The 20110-nt window shown below is 38.9% G+C and overlaps 1 protein-coding gene across 2 annotated transcripts in view; it reads right to left on the minus strand.

Annotated features, from left to right (window-relative positions):
• The window catches only part of GTPBP8 (GTP binding protein 8), a 168852-nt gene that overhangs the window by 32040 nt on the left and 116702 nt on the right, over window positions 1–20110 (minus strand). The window contains exon 7 of one of the 2 annotated variants that reach the window (XR_014077494.1): window positions 6373–6524. The exons of the other annotated variant lie outside the window; for it this stretch is intronic. The gene's annotated coding sequence lies outside the window, so the exon portion shown is untranslated. The remainder of the gene's footprint in view (window positions 1–6372; window positions 6525–20110) is intronic. 2 annotated transcript variants of the gene reach the window in all.

A 20110-nucleotide genomic window follows, 5' to 3' on the forward strand; every position in this document is an offset into this window, starting at 1 on the left:
AAGCCTTTGACTGTGTGGATCACAATAAACTGTGGAAAATTCTGAAAGAGATGGGAATACAAGACCATCTGACCTGTCTCTTGAGAAACCTGTATGCAGGTCAGAAAGCAACAGTTAGAACTGGACATGAAACAACAGACTGGTTCCAAATAGGAAAAGGAGTACGTCAAGGCTGTATATTGTCACCCTACTTATTTAACTTATATGCAAAGTATATCATGAGAAAAGCTGGGCTGGAAGAAACACAAGCTGGAATCAAGATTGCCAGGAGGAATATCAATAACCTCAGATATGCAGATGACACCACCCTTATGGCAGAAAGTGAAGAAAAACTAAAGAGCCTCTTGATGAAAGTGAAAGAGGAGAGTGAAAAAGTTGGCTTAAAGCTCAACGTTCAGAAAACTAAGATCATGGCATCTGGTCCCATCCCTTCATGCAAAATAGATGGGGAAACAGTGGAAACAGTGTCAGACTTTATTTTTGGGGGCTCCAAAATCACTGCTGATGGTGATTGCAGCCAAGAAATTAATAGACGCTTACTCCTTGGAAGGAAGGTTATGGCCAACCTAGATAGCATATTTAAAAGCAGAGACATTACTTTGCCAACAAAAGTCCGTCTAGTCAAGGCTATGGTTTTTCCAGTGGTCATGTATGGATATGAGAGTTGGACGGTGAAGAAAGCTGAGCGCCAAAGAATTGATGCTTTTGAACTGTGGTGTTGGAGAAGACTCTTGAGAGTCCCTTGGACTGCAAGGAAATCCAATCAATCCATCCTAAAGGAGATCAATCCTGGGTGTTCGTTGGAAGGACTGATGTTGAAGCTGAAACTCCAATACTTTGGCCACCTCATGCGAAGAGTTGACTCATTGGAAAAGACCCTAATGCTGGGTAGGATTAGGGGCAGGAGGAGAAGGGGACGACAGAGGATGAGATGGTTGGATGGCATCACTGACTCGATGGACACGGGTTTAGGTAAACTCCAGAAGTTGGTGATGGACAGGGACGCCTGGTGTGCTGCAATTCATCAGGTCGCAAAGAGTCAGACATGACTGACTGACTGAACTGAACAGAAGGACTAGCAGTTTCCTGTTCAGCATGGAAGAAACTTAGAAGTCACCACTCAGTCCTAACAAGAAGTAAAAAGCTTAACAAACTGAAAAATCAACAGTTCTTGTTAAATCCACCAGAGAAGTAAGATCACGGGGCAAACTGCTGCTCCCCAAAACTGAGAGGCAAACAAACAGATATAGAGACTCACAAATTACTGGACAGAAACCCACAAGCAGCAGCCTCTGAGGAGCCAGGACAAGATGAACTGCTGGAGGCCCAGGTTGAATGAGCCTGAAAGAGAAAAACTCCAGGAGGTTCCTAGTCATGGGGGTGGGGGCAGGGAGGGAAGTAACCCTCACACTTTTGTCTTTTGTGGCTTTGAACTCCAGTAGCTTTACCGGGTGCTCAGAGTGAAGATCAGAGAATAATATCCTGCATTTCAGCATTCTGTCTTCTTCACAAGGCATGCCCGCCGTAGAAACTTTTTTTTTTTTTTTGCCAGGACCTAACCTGCTGGGATTATTGGAGCCTAACCCACATGGAATAAAGGAAGCATCCAACTAAAGTCCTCTCTGGGCTTCCTCATGAAGGAAGGGCCCCCTCTAGCCATCCCCTTCCACCAAAGGGAGGTAAAAGCCTAAGCACTGGTGAATCTCACAGTCCAGGGGCACAGGCTTACCAGAAGACTGGGACCTAAACATAGGAACATAGAACACACACCTTACTACTATCTTACTAAAGGCCTATTTGTCAATTTCTTTTAGCCAGTACATCATAGCGTATCTACCTTTTGATAAAAAATTACAAGACATATTAAAAGGCAAAAGACACAGTCTGAGGAGACACAACAGTTACCAGAGCGAGACTCAGGTATTGGCAGGTGTGTTGGAATTATCAGATCATGAACGCAAAACAACTATGGTTAATATGCTAAAGGTTCTAATGGATCAAGTGGACAACATGCAATGGTAATGTAATCAGAGATGGAAATTCTAAGAAAAAGTCAAAAAGAAATGCTAGAGATAAAAAAAAAAAGCTGTAAAAGAAATGAAAAAAATGTCTTTGATAGGCTCATCAGTAGACTGGACATTACTAACGGAAAAAACCTCTGAGTTTGAGGGTATGTCAATAGAAACTTCCAAAACTGAAAAGCAAAGAGGAGAAAGGACTGAAAAAACACAGAACAGAAAATCCAAAAATAGTGGGTTAACTACAGAAGGTATACCATATACTTAATAGGCAGACCCAGGAAACTAAGAGAACATCAAGCAGATTAAGCAACAAAATACTACACCTAGACACATCATATTCAAACTGCAGGGGAAAAAAAAAGATAAAGAAGCTGGAGAGAAAAACACCTTATGTCTATAGAAGTAAAAATAAAAATTACACCTGACTTCTCAGAAACTGTGCAACCAAGAAGAGAGTGGGATGAAATATTTTAAGTATTGAGAGAAAAAAGTCACTAACCAGAATTCTGTACTCTATGAAATTGTCCTTCAAAAGTGAAAGAGAAATACTTTATCAAACAAACAAAAATCAAAGAAATTTGTTGCCAATAGACCTGCCTTGTAAGAAATGTTATAAGAAATTCTTCAAGAAGAAGAAAAATAATACAAAAACTTGGATCTACATAAAGAAAGACTATTTTAGAATGAATAGTGAAGGTAAAATAAAAACTTTTATTTTTCTTATTCTTAATTGACGCAACAGGTAACAATTTGTTCAAAATACTACCTCCAAATATTTTATTGTGAATGCTTATGTATACATACATATGCTTATGTATGCTTATATATAAATGAAATGAATGGTACAAACAAGCAGAAGAAAAGAAATAACAAAAATCAGAGCAGAAATCAATGAAATTGAATATAGGAGATCAGTAGAGAAAAATCAATAAAACCAAAAGCTAGTTCTTTGAAAAGATCAATAAAATCATTAAGCCTTAGACCAGGTTAACTAAGAAAAAAGAGAATAAACAATTGCTATTAATAATAATGAAAGTGAAAGAGGAAACATCACGACATGGACATTAAAAAGATAATGAAGAAATGCTATAAACAACTCTAAGCTTATAAGTTTGATCTATAGATTCAATGCAACCTCAGTCACAATCCCAGAAAGTTATTCTGTGAATATTGACAAACTGATTCTAAACTTTTATATAGAGAGGCAAAAGACCCAAATAGTCAACATGATATTGGAGGAGAAGAACACATTTGAAGAACTGACACTACCCAACTTCAAGACTTAACTATAAAGCTACATTGATCAAGACAGCGTGGTATTGGGGGAAGAACAGGTACATAGATCAATGAAACAGAATAGAGAGTCTAGAAATAGATTCCCAGAAATACAGCCAACTGATCTTTGACAAAACAAACGGTTCTGGAACAACTGGGCATCCATATGCAAAGAAATGAACGTAGACACAGACACCTTTCACAATAAAAATGGATTACAGACTTAAATGTTAAATGTAAAACTCTAAAACTTCTAGAAGATTATAATAGAGGAGAAAATACAGATAACCTTTGGTATGGTGTTTTTTACATTCAAGACCAAAGACAAATCCATGAAAGAAATAACTGATTAGCCAAACTTCATTAAAATTAAAAGCTTCTGCTTTTAATGAGGAGAATGTGAAGATAAGGCATAGGCTGGGAAAAAATATTTGGTGGACATTTGAAAAAGGACTGTAATCCAAAATATACACAGAACTCTTAACTTTCAACAATAAGAAAACAAATGATCACATTAAAAAATGGACCAAGGCTTCCCTGTTGGCTCAGAGGTAAGAATCCGCCTGCCAGTGTAGGAGACAGAGGTTTGATCCTTGGTCTGGGAAGACCTGACATGCCACGGAGCAACTAAGCCTGTGCATCACAGCTATCGAGCCTATGCTCTAGAGCTCAGGAAATGTAACTACTGAAGCCTGTGCACCCTAGAGCCTATATTCTTCAACAAGAAAAGCCACTGCAAGGAGAAGCCTATGCACCAAAACTAGAGTAGCCCTTGCTTGCTGCAACTAGAGAAAAGCCCTTGCACGGCAACAAAGACCCAGCGTGATCAAAAATAAATAAATTTTAAAAAATGGATCAAAGACCTCAAAGACACTTCACCAAAGAAGATATACAGATGGCAAATAAGCATATCAACAGATGTTCCACGTATGTTATCACAGATTTGCAAACTAAAATAACAATGAGATACCACTATTCACCTATTCAGTTCAGTTCAGTTCAGTTGCTCAGTTGTGTCCGACTCTTTTGACCCCATGGACTGCAGCACGCCAGGCCTCCCTGTCCATCGCCAGCTCCAGGAGTTTACTCAAACTCGTGTCCATTGAGTCGGTGATGCCATCCAACCATCTCATCCTCTGTCGTAACCTTCTCCTCCTGTCTTCAATCTTTCCCAGCATCAGAGTCTTTTCAAATGAGTCTGTTCTTCTCATTAGGTGGCCAAAGTATTGGAGTTTCAGCTTCTACATCGGTGCTTCCAATGAATATTCAGGACTGATTCCCTTTAGGATGGACTGGTTGGATCTCCTTGCAGTCCAAGGGACGCTCAAGAGTCTTCTCTAACACCACAGGTCAAAAGCATCAATTCTTCAGCACTCAGCTTTCTTTATAGTCCAACTCTCACATCTATACATGACTACTGGAAAAACCATAGCTTTGACTAGACAGACCTTTGCTGGCAAAGTAATGTCTCTGCTTTTTAATATGCTGTCTAGAACTACCAAAACATCTGTTGATATGCTTATTTGCCAATGTTTCAAAATCTGAAACATTGACAACATCAAATGCTGGTGAGGATGTGGAACAACAGAAACTCTCATACATTGCTGGTGGGAATGCAAAATGATACAGTTCATTTAGATGATCATTTGGCTGTTTCTTACAAAATTAAACGTACTCATACCATTGTTCTCCTTGGTACTTATGTAAAGGAGCTGAACACTTATATCCACACAAAACTTGCACACAGATATTTACAGTAGCTCTATTCATAATTATGAAAACTTGGAAACAACCAAGCTATTCTTCATTAGGTGAATGGATAAGTAAACTGTAGTAACCTAGATAATGGAATATTATTTAGCACTATAAAGAAGTGAGCTGTCATGGCATGTAAAGATATGGAGGAAACTTAAATGAATATTTCTAAGTAAAAGAAACAGTTTTTAAAAGACTACATACTGTGTGACTCCAGCTACATAATCTGTCGGAAAAGGTAAAATTATGGAGACACAAAATGGTAAGTGGTTGCCAAGGGATAGTGGAAGAGAAGGATGATTGGACAAACCCAGAGAATTTTTAGGGCAGAGGAATTATTTTGCACACTAGTCAAAACCCACAGAATGTACAATGTCAAGAATGGACTGTAAAATTAACTATGAATTTTAGGTGATATTGTATCATTGTAGGCTTATCAACTGTACCACTGGGGTGCAGGATGGATGTCGAGCCTGGGCAAGATTGTACTGTGTGAAGAAAAGGGGTATATGGGAACTCTCTGTCTTTGCCACTCAATCTTGTGAACCTAAAACTGTTCTAATACAAAAAAAATTATTTTAAAAATACTGACATAAGTGCTTATATAGAATCAAGTAAAACGTTTTTTGCTTATTTTTCCTTTGAGTTATATTTTATTCTTTATAGTGGTCCAGTTTATAACCAGTGTGGTAAAATTTTTGTTTTCCCCTTTGGAAGATATATTTAGGTAAGATGTGTGCTACATATGTTTACATAGGGGAATTCTCATCTCCAGTTCACTCATTATCTCTCTTTCAACAGAGGCCATTACTGCCAGAGTTTAGAAACTATCCAAATTCCTGATACTAAGTATGGACTAGATGTCTGTATTTTTGGTTTGAAAGTATTGCTACTGTTCATAGTCTTCAAATTATATATCTGGTATTCTCCATGGCAACTGGGCTTGGGAGGGAAGAAGTGGAAGGACGAAGGGAAGGAATGAAGGGAGAATATATAAAGCCATTCTGGATCCTTGTGCTGTCTCTCAAAGGCCAGCAACGGGGCATCTCTGGGGTGTAGCACCAAGTCATCCTTAACTACAGAGCCCACCTGGTCTGCTGCTTTTGCCTTCTAGCTTTGCTTAATAAATTGCAGCTAAATATTGATAACCAAAGTAAAAACACAAAACAAAAACTTGTTAGTTGACAGAAGGAGAATGGACAGCTAAATTACAAATTAATGCTCAAGATGAGAACAATCTAGATCTTATCTCAATTAGGGCCCTTAGGTGCCCTCATTTTCTTAATAGCCCTTTACAGTTAGGCAAGAGAGTTACCCTTACTGGAGGAAGTAGAAGTTGCTTCATTCTACAAATGGCCAGGCAAGTCCCAGTATCTCTGTGTCAGGTTACAGACAGGAAGTCTAGGTTTACTTTCCTTTTTCTGGGGAGACTCTTATTGGTTTCAGTTCTTTGATTCATGTAAGTCTCACAATCTGGAAAAGAAAAGGACGTGTTACACAGATGGCTGGCTTTTAGCTTGCTCACTTGAGATTTTTGGAGGATGCCAATGTTACAACAGGTATAAGCTACTCTGGGTTTTCTTAGGGTTGTAAGAATTTGGAACATTTTAGGGGGTCACCTATAGGTCCTGTTAACACTTACAATGTCTGGTCTTCAGCAATTTGCCATGAATTTTTACTTATAAAGGCATATGAAAGATTTTTTAAATTTATATAAAATTCTAATAATGACAAATCAACTGATATTTACAAAGAAGTTGTATTAATTTGTTAAGGCTGCTATAACAAAGTACTACAAACTGAGTGGCTCGGGCAACAGAAATGTATTGTAATACTGGTATCTAGAAGCCTGAGGTAAGTGTTGGCAGGGCCATGATCTCTCTGAAGGGTCTAGAGAAGGGTCTATTCCAGGCCTTATGCCTAGTTTTTGGTAGCTCCTTGACCTGTGGCAGCATAACTTCATTCTTGACATGGCATTATCTCTATATATCTGTGTCCACATTTTCCCCTTTCATAAGGACACCAACCATACTGGATTAGGGGCCTACCTTCCAGTATGATTTCATCTTAACTAATTACATTTGCAATGGCCCAGTTTCCAAATAAGATCACATTCTGAGGAACTGGACTTTAGAAACTCAACATACACATTTTTGGAATATAATTCAACACATAACAGAAGTCAAAGATGAGGAAAAGATTTTCAAATTGGATCACAAAGCAAAATTCACCTATAGACTATATAGAGACCTACCTAAAATGAAGGAATCAGAATAGCTGAGAATAAAAGGGTGGACGGAGTAATATTGTCAAATGCAATGGGTCATAACCTTAACATTAAAAAAAGAAAAGCTTAAGGAAGTCAAGAAATGATACTTTATAATATTTTAGCAATATAATTTTCAAAAAGTTAGAACACTAAGTAGCAGGGAATCAACAATTATAAAGTAAAAATCATGGAAAACAGAATGAAAAAGAAATACTTCAGTAGCAGGAAATTTTAGTTCTGTCCCCCATGACAGATTAAGCAGAAACAAAAGAGAATAATAACTAACTACATAATTAGTGAAATGGATCTGATTGATACATATCAAAATATATACTAGACATAGACAGTATGCTGTTTCTATATGAGTTGTGTGGCAGTTACAATTGGCCATATTTTAAGCCAAAGAAAAACATTAATAAATTCCAAAATTTAAAAATAGTGCAGAAAACATTCTGTGATCACAAACCTATAAACCTAGAATCTTAATAATGAATCAAGATAGCAAAGCAAACAAAATACCCTAAGACCTGAAAAATAAAGAAAAAAAACACTTTTTAAAACAATTCTTGAATCAAAGAGGAAATCAATATCAAAATTACAGAATAGTCAGAAAATAATGAAAAGTTTTAAATCTACAATAAAATCTATTTTAAGAATAGACATGGGATAGATAGATGCTATCAAACTATATAAAAAGAAAAGCAAGGGAATGAAAAACAAAGAATTCAGGATAATGCCTATCTCTGATTGAGCTGGGGGAAGAGGCAGAGAGGGGATAGGAAGGACCATACACGCTATTTTTAATGTTATCATTTTTATAATTATGGACCCACCATCCAAAATAGTCTTGAGAATGGTGGGTTCATAATTATAAAAATGATAACATTTAAAAAGCTAGCATAATAAACAATTAAGTAAATAAAAGAAGGCTATGCATTGACCAGGAGAAGGCAATGGCATCTCACTCCAGTACTCTTGCCTGGAAAATCCCATGGACGGAGGAGCCTGGTAGGCTTCAGTCCACGGGGTTGCGAAGAGTCAGACACGACTGAGTGACTTCACTTTCACTTTTCACTTTCATGTATTGGAGAAGGAAATGGCAGCCCACTCCAGTGTTCTTGCCTGGAGAATCCCAGGGACGGAGGAGCCCAGTAGGCTGCCACCTCTGGGGTCGCACAGAGTCGGACACGACTGAAGTGACTTAGCAGCAGCAGCAGCAGCATGCATTGACCAATGATGAGAGTATGCTATAAAGACAATGATTAATTCACTTATGTGCTAAAAACATTTAGAAATAACTGCATACCAGATCACTCACCTAGAGCCAGATATCCTGGAATGTGAAGTCAAGTGGGCCTTAGGAAGCATCACTAGGAACAAAGCTAGTGGAGGTGATGGAATTCCAGTTGAGCTATTTCAAATCCTGAAAGATAATGCTGTGGAAGTGCTGCGCTCAATACGCCAGCAAATTTGGAAAACTCAGCAGTGGCCACAGGACTGGAAAACATCAGTTTTCATTCCAATCCCAAAGAAAGGCAATGTCAAAGAATGCTCAAACTACCGCACAATTGCACTCATCTCACACGCTAGTAAAGTAATGCTCAAAATTCTCCAAGCCAGGCTTCAGCAATACGTGAACCGTGAACTTCCAGATGTTCAAGCTGGTTTTAGAAAAGGCAGAGGAACCAGAGATCAAATTGCCGACATCCGATGGATCATTGAAAAAGCAAGAGAGTTCCAGAAAAACATTTATTTCTGCTTTATTGACTATGCCAAAGCCTTTGACTGTGTGGATCACAATAAACTGTGGAAAATTCTGAAAGAGATGGGAATACCAGACCACCTGACCTGCCTCTTGAAAAACCTGTATGCAGGTCAGGAAGCAACAGTTAGAACTGGACATGGAACAACAGACTGGTTCCAAATAGGAAAAGGAGTATGTCAAGGCTGTATATTGTCACCCTAGCAGCAGCTGCTGCTGCTGCTGCTGCTAAGTCGCTTCAGTCGTGTCCGACTCTGTGTGACCCCATAGACGGCAGCCTACCAGGCTCCGCTGTCCCTGGAATTCTCCAGGCAAGAACACTGGAGTGGGTTGCCATTTCCTTCTCCAATGCATGAAAGTGAAAAGTGAAAGTGAAGTTGCTCAGTCATGTCTGACTCTTAGCGACCCCATGGACTGTAGCCTACCAGGCTCCTCCGTCCATGGGATTTTCCAGGCAAGAGTACTGGAGTGGGGTGCCATTGCCTTCTCCGAATCCATACATGACTACTGGAAAAACCATAGCCTTGACTAGATGGACCTTTGTTGACAAAATAATGTCTCTGCTATCTAGGTTGGTCATAACTTTCCTTCCAAGGAGTAAGCATCTTTTAATTTCATGGCTGCAATCACCATCTGCAGTGATTTTGGAGACCCCAAAAATAATACTCTGAGAATAATTAATAGGCTTGTGAGTGTGCTAAGTGCGTGCTAAGTTGCTTCAGTCGTGTCCGACTCTTTGTGACCCTATGGACTGTAGCCCACCAAGCTCCTCTGTCCATGGGGATTCTCCAGGCAAGAATATTGGAGTGGGTTTCCATGCCCTCCTCCAGGGGATCTTCCTGACCCAGAGATTGAACCAGTGTCTCTTATGTCTCCTGCATTGGCAGGCAGGTTCTTTATCACTTGTGCCACCTTGGAAGCCCATAGCCTTACATATATCAAATAATAAAAAGGCTAAAAATGAATAAGGTAACATCCAACTCTAGGAGTTAATAAAAAGAACTGAATGATACTAGGGATAATAATAAAACTAAAGAAAGTGGAAATCAAAATGAAAGCAGAAATTTCTTAACCCAAAACAAACAAAAAAAGAGTAGAGTACATTATATTTAAGAGCTATTCCATTGTAGGAAAAAAATAATGTACTTAACTTAAGGCAAAACACAAATACATACAATAAGAAAATAAAAAGTTATAAAGGAGAACAATAACTGCATATCAAAACAAGAGAAGTTAAAAGAAACATAGAGACTGTGTTTCTCAAAATTATGCAAATAAATATGAAATCCTAGTAAATACATACTTTTACAAAAATAAAAGTTATTTAAAATGTCTCTAGAAAACAATAGGATATGCACACAAACAAATTACCATTAAAAAAATAGCAAAATTTTTAAAGAAGTAATATCCTCCAAACAACTGGAAAACAAGAAAGCATCAGCACCAGTTGAATTCACAGGAAATTCTACTACATCATTAAGGAATGGGTGATTCTAATTCTCTTAAATTTTTTTTCTGGGCAATAGAAAAAGAAGAAAATCTCTGATATCATCAATACCTGTAAGAAAACTAATAAACAGAAACCTCAGTTAAATAGAGTTGGGAGACCAGAAGGGGGAGCTCTCATGCCCTTTGACTAGAGCAGTGCCCAACAGGAAGAAGAAAAACTCCTCTTATTTCCTGACAAGGACTCAGCCAATGAAAAGCCATGGACTCGATTTACTACAACCCTCCCAGCTTCCTTTTTCTCTGTATTAGCAGGCTCTCTTTCCCTTCCTGTGTAGGAACTGGCACATGGCCCACCATGGTTGCAGACACAAAGTTGCAATTCTCTGCTGATCTTGAATAAACCCATTTTTTTTTTTCTTGCTGAAGAAATAATTGGCAGTCTATTTGTTTTAGGTCAACATTTTGTTGGCCTGTACAGGGACCAGAGTAGGCCCCTGACAGCTTGGGAGCTGGTTAGTGAACAGGTACAATCAGTATCCACGATCAAGCCCATTGGGTTCACTGGTTTTCTCACTGACCCTGGAGTTTAAAGGTATTTCTTTCTTCTGGATCCAAACTTATGCCCCCTTTTGCTTTTGAAGCTCTCCAGGTTTCATTCGAGATCTGTTTTAAGGCTTTGTTCTTTCTCAGTAAGGCCTTGTTCTTTCTGTATACAAGTACTTGTTTGGTATTTCAGTCTGATTTTGAGGTCGGATTTTTGCAACTGAAACTAGTTGAGAAGTTTGGCCCATTCCTTTGGAAAAGGGATCTAGAAACTAAACCCTTACTTTATTATATTTTCTGGACTAAAGCTGAATTGCAAGCCATAGTCCAAGATTCTACCAAGATAACAAGATTCTTACAGATTTGCTGAGCAATTTCGATATAGTGATTCAAAATTATCAACCTGGTTTCTCTGACTTACATCAGCTAATTCAAATGCTTGTTGGTGAAGGGCAGGTCCGGCTTTGGATGAAAACCACTAAATAGGAAAATACTGAAAATTTTCTAGATATTATAACCAGGAGACCAGCCCACTAACTTAGTATATATCAGGCTTAGACAATTGCTAGGTGACTTCATCCAGCAATTCCTAGGGCTTTTCCAAAGCCTGTTGATTGGAACAAAATTCAGGATTGCACACAACAGTCTGAACCTGTTCATTAGTATGACAATTGACTTTAGATTATTTTTAACGAAAATTCTAGTCTTCCCTTGAGATGTTGATTCTACCCAGGTAGCTTTTAACTTTATGTTTGCTAATGGGCTGAACTGAGACCTTTCCTTTCTGGTAAAAAGGACCAGAATGAAATGGGAAACTATATCCACTCCAGATTTAGTTAATCTGGCAAACAGCTTTCTCAAGAAAGACCACAAAAACTCTTAATCTTCAACTCCAACAAACGAAGATTCCTAAATGAAACCAAAGCCATCTATTTTCTGCTATTACTGTAAAGAGCTCGGACACTGGAGAAGAGATTGTTACAAACCTAAGTGCTTCAGACACTTTCAGCCCTCTAATTGCCTCTCCAATGTCCTCCCAATCAATGACAGGGCTCCAGGAGCTATGGGGATTCTTTCCAATTCTCTCGTTATTGGCTTGAAGAAACACTTCTCCAGATTGGGGATGAATCTCTTGCAGTCCTGACTGACACTGGAGCCACACTCTTGGTGCTCAGCACCACTGCTATAAAGCAGGTCTTACTATCTCAAAGTACTAAAATAGTTTAAATCATAACCTTGTTCATATGTCATTTTGCATATAGAAGCATATGACTGAAGGATAAATTCCCAGAAGCAGAATTGCTGGATTGAGGGATATGTGCATTTGTAAGTTTATTAAATATTGTAAGACTGCCCTTTTAAGGATTTATAACCCCAGAGATATGAGAGGGCCTGTGTTTCTGAATTTTCACCACACAGTCATCTTCATTCCTGTTTTTCACAATTATTCTATTCTTACTTTTATTTCTATATGAACTTTAGGATAAATTTGGTCCCAAAGAATATCATGTAGGAATTTTTATTAGAATTGTATTAAACATATAGGCTAACCTAGAGAGAATAGACATCTTTATATGGTTGAGTCTCTTTACAGATAATTTTCATTTGATAAAGGATTCATTTTCATCCTTAGAAGCAACTGAATATTATCTTCATAAAAAGCTCACACGTTTCTTAAGTTCATCTCTTGGTGTTTTTATTTATTTTTATTGCTGCTATTTTCAATGGGATCTTTCCTTCTATCTCTTCTGAGTGGTTACGGTTATATAGCTTTGATTTTTGTACCCAGTGTATATCTCACCACCTCAGTGAATTTTCACATTATTTGTAATAGAGTCACTTAAGTTTGGCGGGTATATAACCATATTGTGCACTATCCCAAATGACTCAGTGGTGAAGAATCTGCCTGCCAATGCAGGAGACACTAGAGACATGGGTTTGATCACTGAGTCAGGTAGATTCCCCTGGAGTAGGAAATGGCAACCCACTCCAGTATTCTTGCCTGGAAAATTCCATAGACAGAGGAACCTTGTGACTCAATAATGATAATTTTTTCTCCTTTCCATAGTGTATGTCTCTCTTATGGACTGAATGTGTCCTCCAAAAAATCATATGTTGAAGGCCTAGCCCTCATTGTGGCTGTATTTGGATATGGGGCTTCTAAGGAAATAATTCAGATTAAGTGAAGTCATAAGGGTTGAGAAAGCCCAGATCCAGCAGGATTAGTGTATTATCAGAAGAGACACCAGAGCGTTTGCTCTCTTTCTCTCAATACCATATGAGGGTGCAATGAAAAGTCAGGCATCTGCAAGCCAGGAAGAGAGACCTCACCAGACACTGATCCTACTGTACCTTAATCTTGGACTTCTAGCCTCCAGAACTGTCAGAAAATTTGTTGTTTAAGCCACCCAGTCTATGGTATATTGTTATGGCAGCCCTAGCAAACTAATGCAAACTCTATTTTCTTTATTTTGTTAAGTTTATTGGCCAGAACCAGTACAAGTTAAGTAATAGTGATAATTGTGGATTTCTTTCTCATCTTTCAGAATTGAGGCAGAATGTTTGCCCATTAGTGCTGTTTTGGGCTGAAAAGAATATAATCATATTAAGTAAGGAAATTTGTTTCTATTTTTATTGCATTTTCCCACTTATTTGTGGTATTTATTGAAAATCTGACAAACAACATAGACTTGTCAAGTACCTGATCAGTAAATGGGTTCTTTGATCATTATAAAGTTCAAGAGGAGTCTGCCAGTAGGGATGCATCCCCATGTCACAGGGTTCAGCTGCTGGCTAGAAAACCCTATGGATCAATGGTGGTCTCCATGTTGTAGGGTGGGGGTGCCAGGGGCACTCCCTTCCTTTCATATACAAGGGCATTCCTAATAATTGGGATGCCAAAGGGCAGATGGGTTCATCAGACTCTCCTTCAAGGTCTTAAAAGCTATGTAGTCCAATTCTTCCTATAAAATTGGGGTGGGGTTGTTATTATTTAGTAAAAACATACAGAGGTTTGGCTGCAGGAGGACATGGCAACCCACTCCAATATTCTTGCCTGGAAAATCCTGCGGACAGAGGAACCTTGTGTCCTACAGTCCATAGGGTCGCAAAGAATCGGACATGACTGAGCGCACGCACACACAAACACACACACACAGGTTGACTACAGGAAAGAAATCTGGAATCCAATTTCAGCAGTAATCAACTAGCCTGAGATACCTTGCAGTTGGTACTTAGTTTGGGGTTTGGGGAAACTTAGGAAACCACAAAGTCTACCTGGATCTAGGTGTAGCCTTTGTTCCAGTTTCAGATGCCCTAAATATCAGACCTGGATTTGGGAAAACTGCAATTTTTCTTTGGCGACCTTATGTCTCTTTAGGGCTAAAAGCTTTAGCAGGTGTATGCTGTCTTCCTGTGAGGAGGCTTGAGGAGAGCCAAGAAGCAGATCACCCACATATTGCAACAAAGTAGAACATCTAGGGAACTTTATATTATCCAGATCAGCCTTCAGAGTTTGTGAGAAATAGGAAGGACTAAACACAACAGTGAAGAACTGCTGTCCAAGTAAATTGTTTTTCTTCCCAAGTGAAGGCAAAAAGGTATTGGCTAGCTTTATCAACTGGAATACTAAAGAATGCACTACATAAATCAATTACAGAAAAGAATTTGCTTCCATTGAGGGTTAAGAACAACAAGGCGTTGAGGGATAACAATATTTATTTCTTGAAGGTCCTGGACAACCTACACTCTGTTTTTATTGTTTTTTCACTGGTAAAATAGCAGTATTACAGGGACTAGTACAGGGGATAATGAGGCCTTGAGCTTTGTAATCCTCTATTATAGGTTTTATGCCTTCAAGTGCTTCTTTACTTGTAGGATATTGGTTAGTTCTGGGAAGTGGTTTTGAGGAATCTATTTGAATCATCATGGGGAGTGCCCTGTGAATTTTGCCAGTTTCAGTTGGAGATTTTGCCCATAATATCAGTTGGCGATAGCTGGTTCAAAGGGAACAAATGGGCAGTGTCCTAGAATCAGTGCCAATGCTGAGAGACAGAGCATATAAAAGATATAAAAGATGTCAAAGAAGGTGAAAGTCACTCAGTCATGTCCAACTCTGCAACCACATGTACTGTAGCCTGCCAGGCTCCTCTGCCCATGAAATTCTCCAGGCCAGAATACTGGAGTGGGTTGCTATGCCCTTCTGCAGGGGATCTTTACAACCTAGGGATCAAACCCAGGTGTCCCACATTGCAGGCAGATTCTTTACCATCTGAACCTGGTTGGTTACTTTGATGACTACTGTCAAATTCTAGAATTATTTCCCCCTTTGAAAGAAAAAAAATCCAGCATGACACTTCTCTAAGAAGACTTAGCCTAATAAATGGTTAGGAAAACAGGAAATAAGGAGAAAAGGGTATGCAGGCCTTAAACAAGCGTTTCAGAAGCAGGAACCTCTTGAGATTCATTAGAGATCCCCAGCAGAATTGTTCCTGGATTGATAGGGAATGATTGCCAAGATATTCAGGTAAGTAAAAATAATAAAATAGAAGAAGTAGGGTGCTTTTGTATAAAGTATGCTACGATTTGTGTAGAAATAAGAAAAATAAAGAATGTATAAACACATATATACATACATACGTACTGCTGCTGCTGCTGCTGCTGCTAAGCCACGTCAGTCGTGTCCGACTCTGTGCGACCCAATAGACGGCAGCCCACCAGGCTCCCCCATCCCTGGGATTCTCCAGGCAGGAACACTGGAGTGGGTTGCCAGTTCCTTCTCCAATGTATGAAAGTGAAAAGTGAAAGTGAAGTCGCTCAGTCCTGTCTGACTCAGCGACCCCATGGACTGCAGCCTACCAGGCTCCTCCATCCATGGGATTTTCCAGGCAAGAGTACTGGAGTGGGGTGCCATTGCCTTCTCCTACATATGTACACACATAAATATATATGTTTAACTGCTTATAAATGCATATAATGTCTCTGGCAATATTTATCAGAAAATAATAGCATTAGGTGCTCCGAAAGAGAACTGTGTGACTGGGAGAAGGGGTATGAAAGAACATTTCTACCTTTTGTATCACTGGATTTTTTTTTTTCAGGGGGCACATTTTCCAGTTTTATTTTCGTCAGCAATATTCTCCTCCCATAATTGCTATAGAAACACCAAATCCCCTTTCATCCTTTTGAATTATAAAAGGATGTATCACTGGAATTTTGAATCACATAATATATTTAAAAATTTTAAGTTAAATAAATGAAAAACTAATTTATTTCTGGTTTTTAGAAATATGAAATTGAAATGAGCCTTACCAAGAAATACAGCATAGTTTTTGTTTTTCTAAATATGTATTCCAAATTTCCTTTCAGTCATAAGAGAGAGATTGTTAAAACAAACAAACAAACAAAAAAATGTAAAGGGAGTGAGGAACCACAGAAGAACAGATAGATTGTGGAGATGAAACTAGGAGTTAGGAACCTCTCCACAGGGAAAGAGAATCAGAGAAAGCTGGCAAAGCAGGAAGAAGTACAGACAGTTGATAAGTTTTAGGGTGAGAATAGTCAGGTGAAACATTCTTGCAACACTTTGCTGTCCAGCAGAAACACAGTATACGATCTTGTTCCACTGGCCTTTGAAATTACGGTGTATGAATAAAACGTTCATTTTTCCATTGAAAACTACAGGTCTTCTCCTGTGTGAAAGGAACTAACAAAGGCCAGAGAAATTCACTTAGGAACTTTGACATTCAAAATCAGTCTGATTGCTTCATCTTTGCTCTTTGAGAGTTTGGGTTAGCTTATTTAATAATGTCAGGAAGTTATATTTGAAAGCAGTGTTTTATTTCACCTTTCAAGCTTCCCTGAACCACAAATAAATATAATTTATGATACTAAACATGATTTTGCTATTATTTCTAATTTTTCCATTAATATGTCAAACTTAGAGGAGACACTCAGAAAACTGAGTGCAGCAGCAGCACAGGGAGGAAAAGTTTATGTGTCTGGCTATAGTATTCTGGCTTGAACAATTCCAACTCATAGTATGCTAGTGTAAGGCAGGGGGAAGTGAAGCTGGGGCCCAATCAACTTCTGAAGAGTCCCATCTCTGGTTTATAAAGTAATAGAAGTTTAATCTTTCCAGAGACACAATTACCTCTATTGCCACCTGCTGGTAAACTTAAGCCTCCTTTAATCCAGTTAGTGGCTTTCCCATGCCTAACAAGCACTTTGGGGAATCTGGAGATAGATTTGCAGCCGAAGAACTTTTGCTGCTTCAGAGTGGAGAGGCAGAGTCACACCAAGTCAAGTGCTTGTGTATGGAGGACAGCAAGTAACCCAGACTGCACCCATGTAAGGAGTTAGCTTCCTCTGGCAGTATCTCCTGTCCTGCCAGTTCTTTAACTCTGTCAACTCGCTTAAGCTCATCTTAAAAACAGTACCTCCTGCACCCCTAAAGAGACCAGTTTTCAAAGACATTCAATGGTTTTAAGCTGTAATTAAAATTTTTTTTATTCCAACACCTATGAAGGCACTGCCTCACTTTGTCCTGGGGATGAAGCCAACACTAACAGAGACTCTTTCATTCATTCTATATGCAGACCTTCTCGTGCTCCTCCCATTCACATACTTCACCCTTCTGCTTCTTCAAAACCTACATTTCATACTCTGTACCTATATGCTTAGACACAGGGCACTCATACATACACAGCAAGGTTAACATAAGCATCAGTGAACAGCTTGCACATTTTCTGATGTTTGTGGTAGCACAAAATCCTCACTTTATCTGGAATCTTAATACATAGAAGAAAACATATGACATATTTTTCTATGGTACCACCTGATGACACTAATTGATCATAATGTTTGTTGCCTCTAAATTACTGTAAAATTCTGAAGTGACTTTTGTTTGTTGTTGTTCAGTCATGTCCAACTCTTCAACCCCATGGACTGTGGCTTGCCAGGCTTCCCTGTCCTTCACTATCTCCTGGAGTTTTCTCAGGTTCGTGTCCATTGAGTTAGTAATGGTATCTAACCAGCTCATCCTCTGCCACCCTCTTCTCCTTTTGCCTTCCATCTTTCCCAGAAGGACATTTGGCTTGTTTCAAGTTTTTGGTGATGAAGACTACAGTGGCTATAAACATGTGTGTACACATTTTTATGTGAAAATAAGTTTTCATTTCACTTGGGTGAATATCCAGGAATGGAATTGCTGGATCATATGGTTTGTGCATATTTAACTTTGAAAAAAAAACCCGGCAAACTTTTTGCATTCTTACCTGCAATGCCTAGAGTTCAAGTTGCTTGCATCCTTGTCAGCGTGTGACATTGTCAGGGTTTTTTTCTTTTAGCCATTATAATCAGTGGTAACTCATCTGGTTTTAATCAGTATTTCCTTAATGATTAGTGCTGTTGACAACTTTTTACGTTCTCCCTTGTCATCTAGATATCCTCTTGGTGAAGTGCCTCTTCAATGATCTTACCCATTTTTTTTTTCATTAGGTTATTTGTTTTCTGTTGTGTTTTAAGAGTTCTAATATATTCTGGATATTTTGAGGAAGTAGTTCTTGAATCATCAAAAAAATGTAAACATTTAGGGTCTTTTAGTGTAAGGCTATTTTATTCTATTCACTTCTTGATTATTTACATATGCCGTACACAGTCAGGTCTATAAACTAAACTTTTCCATTACCCGAAACCGAGTATCTTGAATGATGAGGTATTCCCTCAGGAGGCCCAGAGGGCAATCTGGTGAGCTGCCTACAAGGAACTTGAGAAAGGGCCACTGATTGTGGTGAATTCAGCAAAGTCCAGGGTTTGCTCTTAAGCTTTAAAGATTCAGCCAGTGTCCCAAGAGCAGATCCCACTGAGGACACTTATTCCTGCTCCCAAAGCTCTAAAGAAACCAACATGCAAGGCCACAGTGGCCGGTAGCTCACCAAGGTAGCCTTCCTCTCCTCTGGACTTACATTATAGCCGTAAGCTTCCTTGGTGACCTCGGAGTTGGAGTAAGGAAAACTTAGCTATTCCGTGTTTATGATGACCTTTCCAGTGGCCCATAGTGAAAAAATAAGCATAGTTTAATTTTCTTAATTGATTCAATTTAAAGAGCTGTCTTTTATTCTGAGGCTATGTTTTCCACAACTTTGCCACATTCTGTATGAACTTATTTCCTTAACATACAGTGCTGGCTTGCTGGCTTAGCAGACACTCAGAAAGTGAAGAGTTGTTCTCTGCTCTAACATCACCCTTATCTCCTGAATTTTTGAAACCTTGGGAGGTACTTCCCAACCTGACCCCTAGCTTCCAATTTCATTTCAATACACTTTCCTGTGTGATTACTTTCCAGATAAACCAGTCTGCTTACAATTCTCAGGGTATCAGACCATTTTCTTTGCCTGTCCATACTTGCTGTTCAGTTCCCCCTCTGTCTCTCTTTCTTGGTGTCTTCTGAGACAGCAGTGAAGATTAGCTTCTTTGGATTTCTACAGCACCCACCTTCGATATCATTCCTGCATTATCTTTCACTGTGGGTGACTTGTATGCTTTAGTGCATGATCAGATAGCACCCCCATCAAATGGTAAGCTTCTGAAAGGGGAAGAATAATTTCCATCTTTTAGAAATAATAGCATGTCTCAGAGCAAATCACACAGTGCTTCTCACAGATGGTTCTCAATAAAGGTTTGTCAAATGAATGAAGAATGAAATGAAGATATGAAAACCTGTATATTCTGCATATTTAAATTCTTACAACAGGCTTCCTCTTTTCACCTATGGTTACCCAAGTATTTTGATACTTGAGTGCCCCTCATGTATTAATACACACTTCCTATATAAATATACAGATCAAGGGCGCCCTTAGACTCTCTCCTCAGATGTGTGAGTCTGTGAGTGTAGCCTGCACGTCCAGCATGCCCAGGCAGATGGAAAAACAAGCAGGCACTCCCAACTAGGGAAGCCATTTGCAGCTCCTCCCATTACTACTGGCTGAATCTCCTTATTTAAAACAAACAGAGAGCTGGAAGCAACAATTCAAGTGG

Source organism: Giraffa tippelskirchi, chromosome 2, assembly GCF_054371585.1.
Source record: "Giraffa tippelskirchi isolate mGirTip1 chromosome 2, T2T-mGirTip1v1.2.pri, whole genome shotgun sequence".
NCBI lineage: Eukaryota > Metazoa > Chordata > Mammalia > Artiodactyla > Giraffidae > Giraffa > Giraffa tippelskirchi.